The sequence below is a fragment of the Phyllobates terribilis genome, unplaced genomic scaffold, assembly GCF_046119375.1.
Source record: "Phyllobates terribilis strain yellow unplaced genomic scaffold, ASM4611937v1 Scaffold_1__5_contigs__length_1240528914, whole genome shotgun sequence".
Taxonomy (NCBI): domain Eukaryota; kingdom Metazoa; phylum Chordata; class Amphibia; order Anura; family Dendrobatidae; genus Phyllobates; species Phyllobates terribilis.
The window spans coordinates 870,268,692-870,293,593 of NW_027362761.1; positions in this window are offsets into that span (position 1 = coordinate 870,268,692).

Genomic DNA, 24,902 nt, shown 5'->3' on the forward strand with positions numbered 1-24,902 from the left:
GACGCTGTTCCCCTCACCTCTCCGCTCTGTGCCCGGCGTCTTCCTCCCGCTCTTCTGGCAGCGCGCGCTGCTTCCCGGCCCCGGTGCTTAGGGCGCGCGCGCGCTCCCCCTCTCTTAAAGGGGCCGCACGCGCCGTCCTAAGGAGTCCCTGGCCAATGGCCGAAGGACTTCACCATATATAAGGCACCTCCTCAAAAATGGAGGTGCCCGAGCAATGTTGTTGCAAAGCCTTCACTCTGCTTCAGCATTCAGGTCCTGTTTCCAGTTACCTGCCAGTCACCTGCCAGATTCCTGCCTGTTACCTGCCAGTCACCTGACAGATTCCTGCCTGTTACCTGCCAGTCACCTGCCAGATACCTGCCTGTTACCTGCCAGTCACCTGCCAGATTCCTGTTTGATACCTGCCAGATATCCGTTTACCTGCTTGCAAGCCTGCGGTTCGACGGTCTGCCTTCCGACACCTGTCATTCTGTCTATGGACCAGCCTGCCCGCTCACCTGGGAGCGCTCGTCTGCTACCTGCCTGCTAGCCTACCTGGAGGCTCCGCCGTCACTTGCCGTGACCACCTGCCTGTCCAGAGACTCTTGTCTGCTCACCTGGGAGCGCTCATCTGCTACCTGCCTGCTAGCCTACCTGGAGGCTCCAACGTCACTTGGCGTGACCACCTGCCTGTCCAGAGACTCCTGTCTGCTCACCTGGGAGCGCTCATCTGCTACCTGCCTGCTAGCCTACCTGGAGGCTCCGCCGTCACTTGCCGTGACCACCTGCCTGTCCAGAGACTGTCCCTGTCACTTGCCGTGAGTACCCGTCCTTCTACCCAGAGACTGTCCCTGTCACTTACCGTGACTACCTGCCCTTCTACCCAGAGACTGTCCCTGTCACTTGCCGTGACTACCTGCCCTTCTACCCAGAGACTGTCCCTGTCACTTGCCGTGACTACCTGCCCTTCTACCCAGAGACTGTCCCTGTCACTTGCCGTGATTACCTGCCCGTCTTCCCTGGGAGCCACCCGCTTCCTTACAAGGACCGCCCCCTTGTATAGTTGCTCAGAGGTTCCGCCTCCCAGACCCGTTACACTTGTTATACCACTTTAACCTCCACGTCTCTTGTAAGGGGCATTAAAAGCATCTTGTTATACCACTCTGACCTCCACGTCTCTTGTAAAGGGCATTCAAAGCGTCTTGTTATACCACTCTGACCTCCACGTCTCTTCTGACGGGCATTAAAAGCGTCTTGTTATACCACTCTGACCTCCACATCTCTTGTAAGGGGCATTAAAAGCGTCTTGTTATACCACTCTGACCTCCACGTCTCTTCTGACGGGCATTCAAAGCGTCTTGTTATACCACTCTGACCTCCACATCTCTTGTAAGGGGCATTAAAAGCATCTAGTTATACCACTCTGACCTCCACGTCTCTTGTGAGGGGCATTAAAAGTGTCTTGTTATACCACTCTGACCTCCAAGTCTCTTCTGACGGGCCTTAAAAGAGTCTTGTTATACCACTCTGACCTCCACATCTCTTGTAAAGGGCATTAAAAGCGTTTTGTTATACCATTCTGACCTACACGTCTCTTCTGACGGGCATTAAAAGCGTCTTTTTATACGACTCTGACCTCCACATCTCTTGTAAGGGGCATTAAAAGCGTCTTGTTATAACACTCTGACCTCCACGTCTCTTCTGACGGGCATTAAAAGCGGCTTTGTATACCACTCTTACCTCCACATCTCTTGTAAGGGGCATTAAAAGCATCTTGTTATACCACTCTGACCTCCACGTCTCTAATAAGGGGCATGAAATCGTCTTGTTATACCACTCTGACCTCCACGTCTCTTGTAAGGGGCATTAAAAGTGTCTTGTTATACCACTCTGACCTCCACGTCTCTTGTAAGGGGCATTAAAAGCATCTTGTTATACCACTCTGACCTCCACTTCTCTTCTGACGGGGGATTAAAAACGTCTTGTTATACCACTCTGGCCTCCACGTTTCTTGTAAGGGGCATTAAAAGCAACTTGTTATACCACTCTGAGCTCCACGTCTCTTGCAAGGGGCATTAAAAGGGTCTTGTTATACCACTCTGACCTCCACATGTCTTGTAAGGGGCATGAAAAGCATCTTGTTATACCACTCTGACCTCCACGTCTCTTGTAAGGGGCATTAAAAGCATCTTGTTATACCACTCTGACCTCCACGTCTCTTCTGACGGGCATTAAAAGTGTCTTGTTATATCACTCTGACCTCCACGTCTCTTGTAAGGGACATTAAAAGCGTATTGTTATACCACTCTGACCTCCACGTCTCTTCTGACGGGCATTAAAAGCGTCTTGTTATACCACTCTGACCTCCACGTCTCTTGTAACGGGCAATAAAAGCATCTTGTTATACCACTCTGACCTCCACGTCTCTTGTAAAGGGCATTCAAAGCGTCTTGTTATACCACTCTGACCTCCACGTCTCTTCTGACGGGCATTAAAAGCGTCTTGTTATACCACTCTGACCTCCACATCTCTTGTAAGGGGCATTAAAAGCATCTAGTTATACCACGCTGACCTCCACGTCTCTTGTGAGGGGCATTAAAAGCGTCTTGTTATACCATTCTGACCTCCACGTCTCTTCTGACGGGCCTTAAAAGTGTCTTGTTATACCACTCTGACCTCCACGTCTCTTGTAAGGGGCATTAAAAGCATCTTGTTATACCACTCTGACCTCCAAGTCTCTTCTGATGGGCATTAAAAGTGTCTTGTTATACCACTCTGACCTCCACGTCTCTTGTAAGGGACATTAAAAGAGTCTTGTTTTACCACTCTGACCTCCACGTCTCTTCTGACGGGCATTAAAAGCGTCTTGCTATACCACTCTGACCTCACCATCTCTTGTAAGGGGCATTAAAAGCACCTTGTTATACCACTCTGACCTCCACGTCTCTTGTATGGGGCATTAAAAGCATCTTGTTATACCACTCTGACCTCCACGTATCTTCTGACGGGCATTAAAAGCGTCTTGTTATACCACTCTGACCTCCACATCTCTTGTAAGGGGCTTTAAAAGCGTCTTGTTATACCACTCTGACCTCCACGTCTCTTCTGACAGGCATTAAAAGTGTCTTGTTATAGCACTCTGACCTCCACATCTCTTGTAAGGGACATTAAAAGCATCTTGTTATACCACTCTAACCTCCACGTCTCTTGTAAGGGGCATTAAAAACATCTTGTTATACCACTCTGACCTCCACGTCTCTTGTAAAGGGCATTCAAAGCGTCTTGTTATACCACTCTGACCTCCACGTCTCTTCTGACAGGCATTAAAAGCGTCTTGTTATACCACTCTGACCTCCACATCTCTTGTAAGGGGTATTAAAAGCATCTTGTTATACCACTCTGACCTCCACGTCTCTTCTGACGGGCATTAAAAGCATCTTGTTATAACACTCTGACCTCCACATCTCTTGTAAGGGGCATTAAAAGCATCTAGTTATACCACTCTGACCTCCACGTCTCTTGTAAGCGGCATTAAAAGCGTCTTGTTATACCACTCTGACCTCCACGTCTCTTCTGACAGGCATTAAAAGCGGCTTGTTATACCACTCTGACCTCCACATCTCTTGCATAGGCCATTAAAAGCGTCTTGTTATACCATTCTGACCTACACGTCTCTTCTGACAGGCATTAAAAGCGTCTTGTTATACCACTCTGACCTCCACATCTCTTGTAAGGGGCATTAAAAGCGTCGTGTTATACCGCTCTGACCTCCACGTCTCTTCTGACGGGCATTAAAAGCATCTTGTTATACCACTCTGACCTCCACATCTCTTGTAAGGGGCATTAAAAGCGTCTTGTTATACCACTCTGACCTCCACGTCTCTTGTAAGGGGCATGAAATTGTCTTGTTATACCACTCTGAGCTCCACGTCTCTTGTAAGGGGCATTAAAAGCGTCTTGTTATACCACTCTGACCTCCACGTCTGTTGTAAGGGGCATTAAAAGCATCTTGTTATACCACTCTGACCTCCACGTCTCTTGTAAGGGGCATTAAAAGCATCTTGTTATACCACTCTGACCTCCACGTCTCTTCTGACGGGCATTAAAAGTGTCTTGTTATACCACTCTGAGCTCCACGTCTCTTGTAAGGGGCATTTAAAGCATCTTGTTATACCACTCTGACCTCCACTTCTCTTGTAAGGGGCATTAAAAGTGTCTTGTTATACCACTCTGACCTCCAAGTCTCTTCTGACGGGCATTAAAAGCGTTTTGTTATACCACTCTGACCTCCACGTCTCTTCTGACGTGCGTTAAAAGCGTCTTGTTATACCACTCTGACCTCCACATCTCTTGTAAGGGGCATTAAAATCATCTAGTTATACCACTCTGACCTCCACGTCTCTTGTAAGGGGCATTAAAAGTGTCTTGTTATTCCACTCTGACCTCCACATCTCTTCTGACGGGCATTAAAAGCATCTTGTTATACCACTCTGACCTCCACATCTCTTGTAAGGGGCATTAAAAGCGTCTTGTTATAACACTATGACCTCCACATCTCTTGTAAGGGGCATGAAATCGTCTTGTTATACCACTCTGACCTCACGTCTCTTGTAAGGGGCATTAAAAGTGTCTTGTTATACCACTCTGACCTCCACTTCTCTTGTAAGGGGCATTAAAAGCATCTTGTTATACCACTCTGACCTCCACTTCTTTTCTGACCGGCATTAAAAGCGTCTTGTTTTACCACTCTCACCTCCACATCTCTTGTAAGGGGCATTAAAAGAATCTCGTTATACCACTCTGACCTCCACGTCTCTTATAAGTGGCATTAAAAGCGACTTGTTATACCAGTCTGACCTTCACGTCTCTTGTAAGGGGCATTAAAAGCATCTTGTTATACCACTCTGACCTCCAAGTCTCTTCTGACGGGCGTTAAAAGCGTTTTGTTATACCACTCTGACCTCCACGTCTCTTCTGACGTGCGTTAAAAGCGTCTTGTTATACCACTCTGACCTCCACATCTCTTGTAAGGGGCATTAAAATCATCTAGTTATACCACTCTGACCTCCACGTCTCTTGTAAGGGGCATTAAAAGTGTCTTGTTATTCCACTCTGACCTCCACATCTCTTCTGACGGGCATTAAAAGCATCTTGTTATACCACTCTGACCTCCACATCTCTTGTAAGGGGCATTAAAAGCGTCTTGTTATAACACTATGACCTCCACATCTCTTGTAAGGGGCATGAAATCGTCTTGTTATACCACTCTGACCTCACGTCTCTTGTAAGGGGCATTAAAAGTGTCTTGTTATACCACTCTGACCTCCACGTCTCTTGTAAGAGGCATTAAAAGCGTCTTGTTATACCACTCTGACCTCCACTTCTTTTCTGACCGGCATTAAAAGCGTCTTGTTTTACCACTCTCACCTCCACATCTCTTGTAAGGGGCATTAAAAGAATCTCGTTTTACCACTCTGACCTCCACGTCTCTTATAAGTGGCATTAAAAGCGACTTGTTATACCAGTCTGACCTTCACGTCTCTTGTAAGGGGCATTAAAAGCATCTTGTTATACCACTCTGACCTCCACGTCTCTTGTAAGGGACATGAAATCGTCTTGTTATACCACTCTGACCTCCACGTCTCTTGTAAGGGGCATTAAAAGTGTCTTGTTATACCACACTGACCTCCACGTCTCTTGTAAGGGGCATTAAAAGCATCTTGTTATACCACTCTGACCTCCACTTCTCTTCTGACGGGGCATTAAAAGCGTCTTGTTATACGACTTTGACCTCCACATCTCTTGTAAGGCGCATTAAAAGCGTCTCGTTATACCACTCTGACCTCCACGTCTCTTGTAAGGGGCATTAAAAGCGTCTTGTTATACCACTCTGACCTCCACGTCTCTTGTAAGGGGCATTAAAAGTGTCTTGTTATACCACTCTGACCTCCACGTCTCTTGTAAGGGGCATTAAAAGCATCTTGTTATACCACTCTGAGCTCCACGTCTCTTGTAAGGGGCATTAAAAGCGTCTTGTTATACCACTCTGACCTCCACATGTCTTGTAAGGGGCATTAAAAGCATCTTGTTATACCACTCTGACCTCCACATCTCTTGTAAGGGGCATTAAAAACAGCTTGTTATACCACTCTGACCTCCACGTCTCTTCTGACGGGCATTAAAAGTGTCTTGTTATACCACTCTGACCTCCAGGTCTCTTGTAAGGGACATTAAAAATGTCTTGTTATACCACTCTGACCTCCACGTCTCTTCTGACGGGCAATAAAAGCGTCTTGTTATACCACTCTGACCTCCACGTCTCTTGTAAAGGGCATTCAAAGCGTCTTGTTATACCACTCTGACCTCCACGTCTCTTCTGACGGGCATTAAAAGCGTCTTCTTATACCACTCTGACCTCCACATCTCTTGTAAGGGGCATTAAAAGCATCTTGTTATACCACTCTGACCTCCACGTCTCTTCTGACGGGCATTCAAAGCGTCTTGTTATACCACTCTGACCTCCACATCTCTTGTAAGGGGCATTAAAAGCATCTAGTTATACCACGCTGACCTCCACGTCTCTTGTGAGGGGCATTAAAAGCGTCTTGTTATACCACTCTGACCTCCACGTCTCTTCTGACGGGCCTTAAAAGTGTCTTGTTATACCACTCTGACCTCCACATCTCTTGTAAAGGGCATTAAAAGCGTCTTGTTATACCATTCTGACCTACACGTCTCTTCTGACGGGCATTAAAAGCGTCTTGTTATACCTCTCTGACCTCCACATCTCTTGTAAGGGGCATTAAAAGCGTCTTGTTATACCACTCTGACCTCCACGTCTCTTCTGACGGGCATTAAAAGCATCTTGTTTTACCACTCTGACCTCCACGTCTCTTGTAAGGGGCATTAAAAGCATCTTGTTATACCACTCTGACCTCCACGTCTCTTCTGATGGGCATTAAAAGTGTCTTGTTATACCACTCTGACCTCCACGTCTCTTGTAAGGGACATTAAAAGCGTATTGTTATACCACTCTGACCTCCACGTCTCTTCTGACGGGCATTAAAAGCATCTTGTTATACTACTCTGACTTCCACGTCTCTTGTAACGTGCAATAAAAGCGTCTTGTTATACCACTCTGATCTCCACGTCTCTTTTAAGGGGCATTAAAAGCATCTTGTTATACCACTCTGACCTCCATGTCTCCTGTAAGGGGCATTAAAAGCGTCTTGTTATAGCACTCTGACCTCCACGTCTCTTGTAAGGGGCATTAAAAGCATCTTGTTATACCACTCTGACCTCCACGTCTCTTGTAAGGGGCATTAAAAGCATCTTGTTATAACACTCTGACCTCCACGTCTCTTCTGATGGGCAATAAAAGCGTCTTGTTATACCACTCTGACCTCCACGTCTCTTGTAAGGGACATTAAAAGAGTCTTGTTATACCACTCTGACCTCCATGTCTCTTCTGACGGGCACTAAAAGCATCTTGCTATACGACTCTGACCTCACCATCTCTTGTAAGGGGCATTAAAAGCACCTTGTTATTCCACTCTGATCTCCACGTCTCTTGTATGGGGCATTAAAAGCATCTTTTTATACCACTCTGACCTCCACGTCTCTTCTGACGGGCATTAAAAGTGTCTTGTTATAGCACTCTGACCTCCACATCTCTTGTAAGTGGCATTAAAAGCATCTTGTTATACCACTCTAACCTCCACGTCTCTTGTAAGGGGCATTAAAAACATCTTGTTATACCACTATGACCTCCACGTCTCTTGTAAAGGGCATTCAAAGCGTCTTGTTATACCACTCTGACCTGCATATCTCTTGTAAGGGGCATTAAAAGCGTCTTGTTATACCCCTCTGACCTCCAAGTCTCTTCTGACGGGCATTAAAATCGTCTTGTTATAACACTCTGACCTCCACATCTCTTGTAAGGGGCATTAAAAGCATCTAGCTATACCACTCTGACCTCCACGTCTCTTGTAAGCGGAATTAAAAGCGTCTTGTTATACGACTCTGACCTCCACGTCTCTTCTGACAGGCATTAAAAGCGGCTTGTTATACCACTCTGACCTCCACATCTCTTGTAAGGGCCATTAAAAGCCTCTTGCTATACCATTCTGACCTACACGTCTCTTCTGACGGGCATTCAAAGCGTCTTGTTATACCACTCTGACCTCCACATCTCTTGTAAGGGGCATTAAAAGCATCTAGTTATACCACTCTGACCTCCACGTCTCTTGTGAGGGGCATTAAAAGCGTCTTGTTATACCACTCTGACCTCCACGTCTCTTCTGACGGGCCTTAAAAGCGTCTTGTTATACCACTCTGACCTCCACATGTCTTGTAAAGGGCATTAAAAGCGTCTTGTTATACCATTCTGACCTACACGTCTCTTCTGACGGGCATTAAAAGCGTCTTGTTATACCACTCTGACCTCCACATCTCTTGTAAGGGGCATTAAAAGCGTCTTGTTATACCACTCTAACCTCCACGTCTCTTCTGACGGGCATTAAAAGCTGCTTGGTTTACCACTCTTACCTCTACATCTCTTGTAAGGGGCATTAAAAGCGTCTTGTTATACCACTCTGACCTCCACGTCTCTTGTAAGGGGCATGAAATCATCTTGTTATACCACTCTGACCTCCACGTCTCTTGTAAGGGGCATTAAAAGTGTCTGGTTATACCACTCTGACCTCCACGTCTCTTGTAAGGGGCATTAAAAGCATCTTGTTATACCACTCTGACCTCCACTTCTCTTCTGACGGGGCATTAAAAGCGTCTTGTTATACCACTCTGACCTCCACATCTCCTGTAAGGGGCATTAAAAGGGTCTGGTTATACCACTCTGACCTCCACGTCTCTTGTAAGGGGCATTAAAAGCGACTTGTTATACCACTCTGACCTCCACGTCTCTTGTAAGGGGCATTAAAAGCGTCTTGTTATACCACCCTGACCTCCACGTTTCTTGTAAGGGGCATTAAAAGCATCTTGTTATACCACTCTGAGCTCCACGTCTCTTGCAAGGGGCATTAAAAGCGTCTTGTTATACCACTCTGACCTCCACATGTCTTGTAAGGGGCATTAAAAGCATCTTGTTATACCACTCTGACCTCCACGTCTTTTTTAAGGGGCATTAAAAGCATCTTGTTATACCACCCTGACCTCCTAGTCTCTTCTGACGGGCATTAAAAGAGTTTTGTTATACCACTCTGACCTCCATGTCTCTTGTAAGGGACATTAAAAGTGTATTGTTATACATCTCTGACCTCCACGTCTCTTCAGACGGGCATTAAAAGCGTCTTGTTATACCACTCTGACCTCCACGTCTCTTGTAACGGGCAATAAAAGTGTCTTGTTATACCACCCTGACCTCCACGTCTCTTGTAAGGGGCATTAAAAGCATCTTGTTATACCACTCTGACCTCCACGTCTCCTGTAAGGGGCATTAAAAGCGTCTTGTTATACCACTCTGACCTCCACGTCTCTTGTAAGGGGCATTAAAAGCATCTTGTTATACCACTCTGACCTCCACGTCTCTTGTAAGGGGCATTAAAAGCATCTTTTTATAACACTCTGACCTCCACGTCTCTTCTGACGGTCATTAAAAGCGTCTTGTTATACCACTCTGACCTCCACGTCTCTTGTAAGGGACATTAAAAGAGTCTTGTTTTACCACTCTGACCTCCACGTCTCTTCTGACGGGCATTAAAAGCGTCTTGCTATACCACTCTGACCTCACCATCTCTTGTAAGGGGCATTAAAAGCACCTTGTTATACCACTCTGACCTCCACGTCTCTTGTATGGGGCATTAAAAGCATCTTGTTATACCACTCTGACCTCCACGTCTCTTCTGACGGGCATTAAAAGCGTCTTGTTATACCACTCTGACCTCCACATCTCTTGTAAGGGGCTTTAAAAGCGTCTTGTTATACCACTCTGACCTCCACGTCTCTTCTGACAGGCATTAAAAGTGTCTTGTTATAGCACTCTGATCTCCACATCTCTTGTAAGGGACATTAAAAGCATCTTGTTATACCACTCTAACCTCCACGTCTCTTGTAAGGGGCATTAAAAACGTCTTGTTATACCACTCTGACCTCCACGTCTCTTGTAAAGGGCATTCAAAGCGTCTTGTTATACCACTCTGACCTCCACGTCTCTTCTGACGGGCATTAAAAGCATCTTGTTATACCACTCTGACCTCCACATCTCTTGTAAGGGGCATTAAAAGCGTCTTGTTATACCACTCTGACCTCCACGTCTCTTCTGACAGGCATTAAATCATCTTGTTATAACACTCTGACCTCCACATCTCTTGTAAGGGGCATTAAAAGCATCTAGTTATACCACTCTGACCTCCACGTCTCTTGTAAGCGGCATTAAAAGCGTCTTGTTATACCACTCTGACCTCCACGTCTCTTCTGACAGGCATTAAAAGGGGCTTGTTATACCACTCTGACCTCCACATCTCTTGCATAGGCCATTAAAAGCGTCTTGTTATACCATTCTGACCTACACGTCTCTTCTGACAGGCATTAAAAGCGTCATGTTATACCACTCTGACCTCCACATCTCTTGTAAGGGGCATTAAAAGCGTCTTGTTATACCGCTCTGACCTCCACGTCTCTTCTGACGGGCATTAAAAGCATCTTGTTATACCACTCTGACCTCCACATCTCTTGTAAGGGGCATTAAAAGCGTCTTGTTATACCACTCTGACCTCCACGTCTGTTGTAAGGGGCATTAAAAGAGTCTTGTTATACCACTCTGACCTCCATGTCTCTTCTGACGGGCACTAAAAGCATCTTGCTATACGACTCTGACCTCACCATCTCTTGTAAGGGGCATTAAAAGCACCTTGTTATTCCACTCTGATCTCCACGTCTCTTGTATGGGGCATTAAAAGCATCTTGTTATACCACTCTGACCTCCACGTCTCTTCTGACGGGCATTAAAAGCGTCTTGTTATACCACTCTGACCTCCACATCTCTTGTAAGGGGCTTTAAAAGCGTCTTGTTATACCACTCTGACCTCCACGTCTCTTCTGACAGGCATTAAAAGTGTCTTGTTATAGCACTCTGATCTCCACATCTCTTGTAAGGGACATTAAAAGCATCTTGTTATACCACTCTAACCTCCACGTCTCTTGTAAGGGGCATTAAAAACGTCTTGTTATACCACTCTGACCTCCACGTCTCTTGTAAAGGGCATTCAAAGCGTCTTGTTATACCACTCTGACCTCCACGTCTATTCTGACGGGCATTAAAAGCATCTTGTTATACCACTCTGACCTCCACATCTCTTGTAAGGGGCATTAAAAGCGTCTTGTTATACCACTCTGACCTCCACGTCTCTTCTGACAGGCATTAAAAGCATCTTGTTATAACACTCTGACCTCCACATCTCTTGTAAGGGGCATTAAAAGCATCTAGTTATACCACTCTGACCTCCACGTCTCTTGTAAGCGGCATTAAAAGCGTCTTGTTATACCACTCTGACCTCCACGTCTCTTCTGACAGGCATTAAAAGGGGCTTGTTATACCACTCTGACCTCCACATCTCTTGCATAGGCCATTAAAAGCGTCTTGTTATACCATTCTGACCTACACGTCTCTTCTGACAGGCATTAAAAGCGTCATGTTATACCACTCTGACCTCCACATCTCTTGTAAGGGGCATTAAAAGCGTCTTGTTATACCGCTCTGACCTCCACGTCTCTTCTGACGGGCATTAAAAGCATCTTGTTATACCACTCTGACCTCCACATCTCTTGTAAGGGGCATTAAAAGCGTCTTGTTATACCACTCTGACCTCCACGTCTGTTGTAAGGGGCATTAAAAGAGTCTTGTTATACCACTCTGACCTCCATGTCTCTTCTGACGGGCACTAAAAGCATCTTGCTATACGACTCTGACCTCACCATCTCTTGTAAGGGGCATTAAAAGCACCTTGTTATTCCACTCTGATCTCCACGTCTCTTGTATGGGGCATTAAAAGCATCTTGTTATACCACTCTGACCTCCACGTCTCTTCTGACGGGCATTAAAAGTGTCTTGTTATAGCACTCTGACCTCCACATCTCTTGTAAGTGGCATTAAAAGCATCTTGTTATACCACTCTAACCTCCACGTCTCTTGTAAGGGGCATTAAAAACATCTTGTTATACCACTATGACCTCCACGTCTCTTGTAAAGGGCATTCAAAGCGTCTTGTTATACCACTCTGACCTGCATATCTCTTGTAAGGGGCATTAAAAGCGTCTTGTTATACCCCTCTGACCTCCAAGTCTCTTCTGACGGGCATTAAAATCGTCTTGTTATAACACTCTGACCTCCACATCTCTTGTAAGGGGCATTAAAAGCATCTAGCTATACCACTCTGACCTCCACGTCTCTTGTAAGCGGCATTAAAAGCGTCTTGTTATACGACTCTGACCTCCACGTCTCTTCTGACAGGCATTAAAAGCGGCTTGTTATACCACTCTGACCTCCACATCTCTTGTAAGGGCCATTAAAAGCCTCTTGCTATACCATTCTGACCTACACGTCTCTTCTGACGGGCATTCAAAGCGTCTTGTTATACCACTCTGACCTCCACATCTCTTGTAAGGGGCATTAAAAGCATCTAGTTATACCACTCTGACCTCCACGTCTCTTGTGAGGGGCATTAAAAGCGTCTTGTTATACCACTCTGACCTCCACGTCTCTTCTGACGGGCCTTAAAAGCGTCTTGTTATACCACTCTGACCTCCACATGTCTTGTAAAGGGCATTAAAAGCGTCTTGTTATACCATTCTGACCTACACGTCTCTTCTGACGGGCATTAAAAGCGTCTTGTTATACCACTCTGACCTCCACATCTCTTGTAAGGGGCATTAAAAGCGTCTTGTTATACCACTCTAACCTCCATGTCTCTTCTGACGGGCATTAAAAGCTGCTTGGTTTACCACTCTTACCTCTACATCTCTTGTAAGGGGCATTAAAAGCGTCTTGTTATACCACTCTGACCTCCACGTCTCTTGTAAGGGGCATGAAATCGTCTTGTTATACCACTCTGACCTCCACGTCTCTTGTAAGGGGCATTAAAAGTGTCTGGTTATACCACTCTGACCTCCACGTCTCTTGTAAGGGGCATTAAAAGCATCTTGTTATACCACTCTGACCTCCACTTCTCTTCTGACGGGGCATTAAAAGCGTCTTGTTATACCACTCTGACCTCCACATCTCCTGTAAGGGGCATTAAAAGGGTCTGGTTATACCACTCTGACCTCCACGTCTCTTGTAAGGGGCATTAAAAGCGACTTGTTATACCACTCTGACCTCCACGTCTCTTGTAAGGGGCATTAAAAGCGTCTTGTTATACCACCCTGACCTCCACGTTTCTTGTAAGGGGCATTAAAAGCATCTTGTTATACCACTCTGAGCTCCACGTCTCTTGCAAGGGGCATTAAAAGCGTCTTGTTATACCACTCTGACCTCCACATGTCTTGTAAGGGGCATTAAAAGCATCTTGTTATACCACTCTGACCTCCACGTCTTTTTTAAGGGGCATTAAAAGCATCTTGTTATACCACCCTGACCTCCTAGTCTCTTCTGACGGGCATTAAAAGAGTTTTGTTATACCACTCTGACCTCCATGTCTCTTGTAAGGGACATTAAAAGTGTATTGTTATACATCTCTGACCTCCACGTCTCTTCAGACGGGCATTAAAAGCGTCTTGTTATACCACTCTGACCTCCACGTCTCTTGTAACGGGCAATAAAAGTGTCTTGTTATACCACCCTGACCTCCACGTCTCTTGTAAGGGGCATTAAAAGCATCTTGTTATACCACTCTGACCTCCACGTCTCCTGTAAGGGGCATTAAAAGCGTCTTGTTATACCACTCTGACCTCCACGTCTCTTGTAAGGGGCATTAAAAGCATCTTGTTATACCACTCTGACCTCCACGTCTCTTGTAAGGGGCATTAAAAGCATCTTTTTATAACACTCTGACCTCCACGTCTCTTCTGACGGTCATTAAAAGCGTCTTGTTATACCACTCTGACCTCCACGTCTCTTGTAAGGGACATTAAAAGAGTCTTGTTTTACCACTCTGACCTCCACGTCTCTTCTGACGGGCATTAAAAGCGTCTTGCTATACCACTCTGACCTCACCATCTCTTGTAAGGGGCATTAAAAGCACCTTGTTATACCACTCTGACCTCCACGTCTCTTGTATGGGGCATTAAAAGCATCTTGTTATACCACTCTGACCTCCACGTCTCTTCTGACGGGCATTAAAAGCGTCTTGTTATACCACTCTGACCTCCACATCTCTTGTAAGGGGCTTTAAAAGCGTCTTGTTATACCACTCTGACCTCCACGTCTCTTCTGACAGGCATTAAAAGTGTCTTGTTATAGCACTCTGATCTCCACATCTCTTGTAAGGGACATTAAAAGCATCTTGTTATACCACTCTAACCTCCACGTCTCTTGTAAGGGGCATTAAAAACGTCTTGTTATACCACTCTGACCTCCACGTCTCTTGTAAAGGGCATTCAAAGCGTCTTGTTATACCACTCTGACCTCCACGTCTCTTCTGACGGGCATTAAAAGCATCTTGTTATACCACTCTGACCTCCACATCTCTTGTAAGGGGCATTAAAAGCGTCTTGTTATACCACTCTGACCTCCACGTCTCTTCTGACAGGCATTAAAAGCATCTTGTTATAACACTCTGACCTCCACATCTCTTGTAAGGGGCATTAAAAGCATCTAGTTATACCACTCTGACCTCCACGTCTCTTGTAAGCGGCATTAAAAGCGTCTTGTTATACCACTCTGACCTCCACGTCTCTTCTGACAGGCATTAAAAGGGGCTTGTTATACCACTCTGACCTCCACATCTCTTGCATAGGCCATTAAAAGCGTCTTGTTATACCATTCTGACCTACACGTCTCTTCTGACAGGCATTAAAAGCGTCATGTTATACCACTCTGACCTCCACATCTCTTGTAAGGGGCATTAAAAGCGTCTTGTTATACCGCTCTGACCTCCACGTCTCTTCTGACGGGCATTAAAAGCATCTTGTTATACCACTCTGACCTCCACATCTCTTGTAAGGGGCATTAAAAGCGTCTTGTTATACCACTCTGACCTCCACGTCTGTTGTAAGGGGCATTAAAAGCATCTTGTTATACAACTCTGACCTCCACGTCTCTTGTAAGGTGCATTAAAAGCATCTTGTTATACCACTCTGACCTCCACGTCTCTTCTGACGGGCATTAAAAGTGTCTTGTTATACCACTCTGAGCTCCACGTCTCTTGTAAGGGGCATTTAAAGCGTCTTGTTATACCACTCTGACCTCCACTTCTCTTGTAAGGGGCATTAAAAGCGTCTTGTTATACCACTCTGACCTCCAAGTCTCTTCTGACGGGCATTAAAAGCATTTTGTTATACCACTCTGACCTCCACGTCTCTTCTGACGTGCGTTAAAAGCGTCTTGTTATACCACTCTGACCTCCACATCTCTTGTAAGGGGCATTAAAAGCATCTAGTTATACCACTCTGACCTCCACGTCTCTTGTAAGGGGCTTTAAAAGCGTATTGTTATTCCACTCTGACCTCCACATCTCTTCTGACGGGCATTAAAAGCATCTTGTTATACCACTCTGACCTCCACATCTCTTGTAAGGGGCATTAAAAGCGTCTTGTTTTACCACTCTGACCTCCACGTCTCTTCTGATGGGCATTAAAAGCGTCTTCTTATGCCACTCTGACCTCCACATCTCTTGTAAGGGGCATTAAAAGCATCTTGTTTTAACACTATGACCTCCACATCTCTTGTAAGGGGCATGAAATCGTCTTGTTATACCACTCTGACCTCACGTCTCTTGTAAGGGGCATTAAAAGTGTCTTGTTATACCACTCTGACCTCCACGTCTCTTGTAAGGGGCATTAAAAGCGTCTTGTTATACCACTCTGACCTCCACGTCTCTTCTGACAGGCATTAAAAGCGGCTTGTTATACCACTCTGACCTCCACATCTCTTGTAAGGGCCATTAAAAGCCTCTTGCTATACCATTCTGACCTACACGTCTCTTCTGACGGGCATTCAAAGCGTCTTGTTATACCACTCTGATCTCCACATCTCTTGTAAGGGGCATTAAAAGCATCTAGTTATACCACTCTGACCTCCACGTCTCTTGTGAGGGGCATTAAAAGCGTCTTGTTATACCACTCTAACCTCCACGTCTCTTCTGACGGGCATTAAAAGCTGCTTGGTTTACCACTCTTACCTCTACATCTCTTGTAAGGGGCATTAAAAGCGTCTTGTTATACCACTCTGACCTCCACGTCTCTTGTAAGGGGCATGAAATCATCTTGTTATACCACTCTGACCTCCACGTCTCTTGTAAGGGGCATTAAAAGTGTCTGGTTATACCACTCTGACCTCCACGTCTCTTGTAAGGGGCATTAAAAGCATCTTGTTATACCACTCTGACCTCCACTTCTCTTCTGACGGGGCATTAAAAGCGTCTTGTTATACCACTCTGACCTCCACATCTCCTGTAAGGGGCATTAAAAGGGTCTGGTTATACCACTCTGACCTCCACGTCTCTTGTAAGGGGCATTAAAAGCGACTTGTTATACCACTCTGACCTCCACGTCTCTTGTAAGGGGCATTAAAAGCGTCTTGTTATACCACCCTGACCTCCACGTTTCTTGTAAGGGGCATTAAAAGCATCTTGTTATACCACTCTGAGCTCCACGTCTCTTGCAAGGGGCATTAAAAGCGTCTTGTTATACCACTCTGACCTCCACATGTCTTGTAAGGGGCATTAAAAGCATCTTGTTATACCACTCTGACCTCCACGTCTTTTTTAAGGGGCATTAAAAGCATCTTGTTATACCACCCTGACCTCCTAGTCTCTTCTGACGGGCATTAAAAGAGTTTTGTTATACCACTCTGACCTCCATGTCTCTTGTAAGGGACATTAAAAGTGTATTGTTATACATCTCTGACCTCCACGTCTCTTCAGACGGGCATTAAAAGCGTCTTGTTATACCACTCTGACCTCCACGTCTCTTGTAACGGGCAATAAAAGTGTCTTGTTATACCACCCTGACCTCCACGTCTCTTGTAAGGGGCATTAAAAGCATCTTGTTATACCACTCTGACCTCCACGTCTCCTGTAAGGGGCATTAAAAGCGTCTTGTTATACCACTCTGACCTCCACGTCTCTTGTAAGGGGCATTAAAAGCATCTTGTTATACCACTCTGACCTCCACGTCTCTTGTAAGGGGCATTAAAAGCATCTTTTTATAACACTCTGACCTCCACGTCTCTTCTGACGGTCATTAAAAGCGTCTTGTTATACCACTCTGACCTCCACGTCTCTTGTAAGGGACATTAAAAGAGTCTTGTTTTACCACTCTGACCTCCACGTCTCTTCTGACGGGCATTAAAAGCGTCTTGCTATACCACTCTGACCTCACCATCTCTTGTAAGGGGCATTAAAAGCACCTTGTTATACCACTCTGACCTCCACGTCTCTTGTATGGGGCATTAAAAGCATCTTGTTATACCACTCTGACCTCCACGTCTCTTCTGACGGGCATTAAAAGCGTCTTGTTATACCACTCTGACCTCCACATCTCTTGTAAGGGGCTTTAAAAGCGTCTTGTTATACCACTCTGACCTCCACGTCTCTTCTGACAGGCATTAAAAGTGTCTTGTTATAGCACTCTGATCTCCACATCTCTTGTAAGGGACATTAAAAGCATCTTGTTATACCACTCTAACCTCCACGTCTCTTGTAAGGGGCATTAAAAACGTCTTGTTATACCACTCTGACCTCCACGTCTCTTGTAAAGGGCATTCAAAGCGTCTTGTTATACCACTCTGACCTCCACGTCTCTTCTGACGGGCATTAAAAGCATCTTGTTATACCACTCTGACCTCCACATCTCTTGTAAGGGGCATTAAAAGCGTCTTGTTATACCACTCTGACCTCCACGTCTCTTCTGACAGGCATTAAATCATCTTGTTATAACACTCTGACCTCCACATCTCTTGTAAGGGGCATTAAAAGCATCTAGTTATACCACTCTGACCTCCACGTCTCTTGTAAGCGGCATTAAAAGCGTCTTGTTATACCACTCTGACCTCCACGTCTCTTCTGACAGGCATTAAAAGGGGCTTGTTATACCACTCTGACCTCCACATCTCTTGCATAGGCCATTAAAAGCGTCTTGTTATACCATTCTGACCTACACGTCTCTTCTGACAGGCATTAAAAGCGTCATGTTATACCACTCTGACCTCCACATCTCTTGTAAGGGGCATTAAAAGCGTCTTGTTATACCGCTCTGACCTCCACGTCTCTTCTGACGGGCATTAAAAGCATCTTGTTATACCACTCTGACCTCCACATCTCTTGTAAGGGGCATTAAAAGCGTCTTGTTATACCACTCTGACCTCCACGTCTGTTGTAAGGGGCATTAAAAGAGTCTTGTTATACCACTCTGACCTCCATGTCTCTTCTGACGGGCACTAAAAGCATCTTGCTATACGACTCTGACCTCACCATCTCTTGTAAGGGGCATTAAAAGCACCTTGTTATTCCACTCTGATCTCCACGTCTCTTGTATGGGGCATTAAAAGCATCTTGTTATACCACTCTGACCTCCACGTCTCTTCTGACGGGCATTAAAAGCGTCTTGTTATACCACTCTGACCTCCACATCTCTTGTAAGGGGCTTTAAAAGCGTCTTGTTATACCACTCTGACCTCCACGTCTCTTCTGACAGGCATTAAAAGTGTCTTGTTATAGCACTCTGATCTCCACATCTCTTGTAAGGGACATTAAAAGCATCTTGTTATACCACTCTAACCTCCACGTCTCTTGTAAGGGGCATTAAAAACGTCTTGTTATACCACTCTGACCTCCACGTCTCTTGTAAAGGGCATTCAAAGCGTCTTGTTATACCACTCTGACCTCCACGTCTATTCTGACGGGCATTAAAAGCATCTTGTTATACCACTCTGACCTCCACATCTCTTGTAAGGGGCATTAAAAGCGTCTTGTTATACCACTCTGACCTCCACGTCTCTTCTGACAGGCATTAAAAGCATCTTGTTATAACACTCTGACCTCCACATCTCTTGTAAGGGGCATTAAAAGCATCTAGTTATACCACTCTGACCTCCACGTCTCTTGTAAGCGGCATTAAAAGCGTCTTGTTATACCACTCTGACCTCCACGTCTCTTCTGACAGGCATTAAAAGGGGCTTGTTATACCACTCTGACCTCCACATCTCTTGCATAGGCCATTAAAAGCGTCTTGTTATACCATTCTGACCTACACGTCTCTTCTGACAGGCATTAAAAGCGTCATGTTATACCACTCTGACCTCCACATCTCTTGTAAGGGGCATTAAAAGCGTCTTGTTATACCGCTCTGACCTCCACGTCTCTTCTGACGGGCATTAAAAGCATCTTGTTATACCACTCTGACCTCCACATCTCTTGTAAGGGGCATTAAAAGCGTCTTGTTATACCACTCTGACCTCCACGTCTGTTGTAAGGGGCATTAAAAGAGTCTTGTTATACCACTCTGACCTCCATGTCTCTTCTGACGGGCACTAAAAGCATCTTGCTATACGACTCTGACCTCACCATCTCTTGTAAGGGGCATTAAAAGCACCTTGTTATTCCACTCTGATCTCCACGTCTCTTGTATGGGGCATTAAAAGCATCTTGTTATACCACTCTGACCTCCACGTCTCTTCTGACGGGCATTAAAAGTGTCTTGTTATAGCACTCTGACCTCCACATCTCTTGTAAGTGGCATTAAAAGCATCTTGTTATACCACTCTAACCTCCACGTCTCTTGTAAGGGGCATTAAAAACATCTTGTTATACCACTATGACCTCCACGTCTCTTGTAAAGGGCATTCAAAGCGTCTTGTTATACCACTCTGACCTGCATATCTCTTGTAAGGGGCATTAAAAGCGTCTTGTTATACCCCTCTGACCTCCAAGTCTCTTCTGACGGGCATTAAAATCGTCTTGTTATAACACTCTGACCTCCACATCTCTTGTAAGGGGCATTAAAAGCATCTAGCTATACCACTCTGACCTCCACGTCTCTTGTAAGCGGCATTAAAAGCGTCTTGTTATACGACTCTGACCTCCACGTCTCTTCTGACAGGCATTAAAAGCGGCTTGTTATACCACTCTGACCTCCACATCTCTTGTAAGGGCCATTAAAAGCCTCTTGCTATACCATTCTGACCTACACGTCTCTTCTGACGGGCATTCAAAGCGTCTTGTTATACCACTCTGACCTCCACATCTCTTGTAAGGGGCATTAAAAGCATCTAGTTATACCACTCTGACCTCCACGTCTCTTGTGAGGGGCATTAAAAGCGTCTTGTTATACCACTCTGACCTCCACGTCTCTTCTGACGGGCCTTAAAAGCGTCTTGTTATACCACTCTGACCTCCACATGTCTTGTAAAGGGCATTAAAAGCGTCTTGTTATACCATTCTGACCTACACGTCTCTTCTGACGGGCATTAAAAGCGTCTTGTTATACCACTCTGACCTCCACATCTCTTGTAAGGGGCATTAAAAGCGTCTTGTTATACCACTCTAACCTCCATGTCTCTTCTGACGGGCATTAAAAGCTGCTTGGTTTACCACTCTTACCTCTACATCTCTTGTAAGGGGCATTAAAAGCGTCTTGTTATACCACTCTGACCTCCACGTCTCTTGTAAGGGGCATGAAATCGTCTTGTTATACCACTCTGACCTCCACGTCTCTTGTAAGGGGCATTAAAAGTGTCTGGTTATACCACTCTGACCTCCACGTCTCTTGTAAGGGGCATTAAAAGCATCTTGTTATACCACTCTGACCTCCACTTCTCTTCTGACGGGGCATTAAAAGCGTCTTGTTATACCACTCTGACCTCCACATCTCCTGTAAGGGGCATTAAAAGGGTCTGGTTATACCACTCTGACCTCCACGTCTCTTGTAAGGGGCATTAAAAGCGACTTGTTATACCACTCTGACCTCCACGTCTCTTGTAAGGGGCATTAAAAGCGTCTTGTTATACCACCCTGACCTCCACGTTTCTTGTAAGGGGCATTAAAAGCATCTTGTTATACCACTCTGAGCTCCACGTCTCTTGCAAGGGGCATTAAAAGCGTCTTGTTATACCACTCTGACCTCCACATGTCTTGTAAGGGGCATTAAAAGCATCTTGTTATACCACTCTGACCTCCACGTCTTTTTTAAGGGGCATTAAAAGCATCTTGTTATACCACCCTGACCTCCTAGTCTCTTCTGACGGGCATTAAAAGAGTTTTGTTATACCACTCTGACCTCCATGTCTCTTGTAAGGGACATTAAAAGTGTATTGTTATACATCTCTGACCTCCACGTCTCTTCAGACGGGCATTAAAAGCGTCTTGTTATACCACTCTGACCTCCACGTCTCTTGTAACGGGCAATAAAAGTGTCTTGTTATACCACCCTGACCTCCACGTCTCTTGTAAGGGGCATTAAAAGCATCTTGTTATACCACTCTGACCTCCACGTCTCCTGTAAGGGGCATTAAAAGCGTCTTGTTATACCACTCTGACCTCCACGTCTCTTGTAAGGGGCATTAAAAGCATCTTGTTATACCACTCTGACCTCCACGTCTCTTGTAAGGGGCATTAAAAGCATCTTTTTATAACACTCTGACCTCCACGTCTCTTCTGACGGTCATTAAAAGCGTCTTGTTATACCACTCTGACCTCCACGTCTCTTGTAAGGGACATTAAAAGAGTCTTGTTTTACCACTCTGACCTCCACGTCTCTTCTGACGGGCATTAAAAGCGTCTTGCTATACCACTCTGACCTCACCATCTCTTGTAAGGGGCATTAAAAGCACCTTGTTATACCACTCTGACCTCCACGTCTCTTGTATGGGGCATTAAAAGCATCTTGTTATACCACTCTGACCTCCACGTCTCTTCTGACGGGCATTAAAAGCGTCTTGTTATACCACTCTGACCTCCACATCTCTTGTAAGGGGCTTTAAAAGCGTCTTGTTATACCACTCTGACCTCCACGTCTCTTCTGACAGGCATTAAAAGTGTCTTGTTATAGCACTCTGATCTCCACATCTCTTGTAAGGGACATTAAAAGCATCTTGTTATACCACTCTAACCTCCACGTCTCTTGTAAGGGGCATTAAAAACGTCTTGTTATACCACTCTGACCTCCACGTCTCTTGTAAAGGGCATTCAAAGCGTCTTGTTATACCACTCTGACCTCCACGTCTCTTCTGACGGGCATTAAAAGCATCTTGTTATACCACTCTGACCTCCACATCTCTTGTAAGGGGCATTAAAAGCGTCTTGTTATACCACTCTGACCTCCACGTCTCTTCTGACAGGCATTAAAAGCATCTTGTTATAACACTCTGACCTCCACATCTCTTGTAAGGGGCATTAAAAGCATCTAGTTATACCACTCTGACCTCCACGTCTCTTGTAAGCGGCATTAAAAGCGTCTTGTTATACCACTCTGACCTCCACGTCTCTTCTGACAGGCATTAAAAGGGGCTTGTTATACCACTCTGACCTCCACATCTCTTGCATAGGCCATTAAAAGCGTCTTGTTATACCATTCTGACCTACACGTCTCTTCTGACAGGCATTAAAAGCGTCATGTTATACCACTCTGACCTCCACATCTCTTGTAAGGGGCATTAAAAGCGTCTTGTTATACCGCTCTGACCTCCACGTCTCTTCTGACGGGCATTAAAAGCATCTTGTTATACCACTCTGACCTCCACATCTCTTGTAAGGGGCATTAAAAGCGTCTTGTTATACCACTCTGACCTCCACGTCTGTTGTAAGGGGCATTAAAAGCATCTTGTTATACAACTCTGACCTCCACGTCTCTTGTAAGGTGCATTAAAAGCATCTTGTTATACCACTCTGACCTCCACGTCTCTTCTGACGGGCATTAAAAGTGTCTTGTTATACCACTCTGAGCTCCACGTCTCTTGTAAGGGGCATTTAAAGCGTCTTGTTATACCACTCTGACCTCCACTTCTCTTGTAAGGGGCATTAAAAGCGTCTTGTTATACCACTCTGACCTCCAAGTCTCTTCTGACGGGCATTAAAAGCATTTTGTTATACCACTCTGACCTCCACGTCTCTTCTGACGTGCGTTAAAAGCGTCTTGTTATACCACTCTGACCTCCACATCTCTTGTAAGGGGCATTAAAAGCATCTAGTTATACCACTCTGACCTCCACGTCTCTTGTAAGGGGCTTTAAAAGCGTATTGTTATTCCACTCTGACCTCCACATCTCTTCTGACGGGCATTAAAAGCATCTTGTTATACCACTCTGACCTCCACATCTCTTGTAAGGGGCATTAAAAGCGTCTTGTTTTACCACTCTGACCTCCACGTCTCTTCTGATGGGCATTAAAAGCGTCTTCTTATGCCACTCTGACCTCCACATCTCTTGTAAGGGGCATTAAAAGCATCTTGTTTTAACACTATGACCTCCACATCTCTTGTAAGGGGCATGAAATCGTCTTGTTATACCACTCTGACCTCACGTCTCTTGTAAGGGGCATTAAAAGTGTCTTGTTATACCACTCTGACCTCCACGTCTCTTGTAAGGGGCATTAAAAGCGTCTTGTTATACCACTCTGACCTCCACGTCTCTTCTGACAGGCATTAAAAGCGGCTTGTTATACCACTCTGACCTCCACATCTCTTGTAAGGGCCATTAAAAGCCTCTTGCTATACCATTCTGACCTACACGTCTCTTCTGACGGGCATTCAAAGCGTCTTGTTATACCACTCTGATCTCCACATCTCTTGTAAGGGGCATTAAAAGCATCTAGTTATACCACTCTGACCTCCACGTCTCTTGTGAGGGGCATTAAAAGCGTCTTGTTATACCACTCTGACCTCCACGTCTCTTCTGACGGGCCTTAAAAGCGTCTTGTTATACCACTCTGACCTCCACATGTCTTGTAAAGGGCATTAAAAGCGTCTTGTTATACCATTCTGACCTACACGTCTCTTCTGACGGGCATTAAAAGCGTCTTGTTATACCACTCTGACCTCCACATCTCTTGTAAGGGGCATTAAAAGCGTCTTGTTATACCACTCTGACCTCCACGTCTCTTCTGACGGGCATTAAAAGCTGCTTGGTTTACCACTCTTACCTCTACATCTCTTGTAAGGGGCATTAAAAGCGTCTTGTTATACCACTCTGACCTCCACGTCTCTTGTAAGGGGCATGAAATCGTCTTGTTATACCACTCTGACCTCCACGTCTCTTGTAAGGGGCATTAAAAGTGTCTTGTTATACCACTCTGACCTCCACGTCTCTTGTAAGGGGCATTAAAAGCATCTTGTTATACCACTCTGACCTCCACTTCTCTTCTGACGGGGCATTAAAAGCGTCTTGTTATACCACTCTGACCTCCACATCTCTTGTAAGGGGCATTAAAAGGGTCTGGTTATACCACTCTGACCTCCACGTCTCTTGTAAGGGGCATTAAAAGCGACTTGTTATACCACTCTGACCTCCACGTCTCTTGTAAGGGGCATTAAAAGCGTCTTGTTATACCACCCTGACCTCCACGTTTCTTGTAAGGGGCATTAAAAGCGTCTTGTTATACCACTCTGACCTCCACATGTCTTGTAAGGGGCATTAAAAGCATCTTGTTATACCACTCTGACCTCCACGTCTTTTTTAAGGGGCATTAAAAGCATCTTGTTATACCACCCTGACCTCCTAGTCTCTTCTGACGGGCATTAAAAGAGTTTTGTTATACCACTCTGACCTCCATGTCTCTTGTAAGGGACATTAAAAGTGTATTGTTATACATCTCTGACCT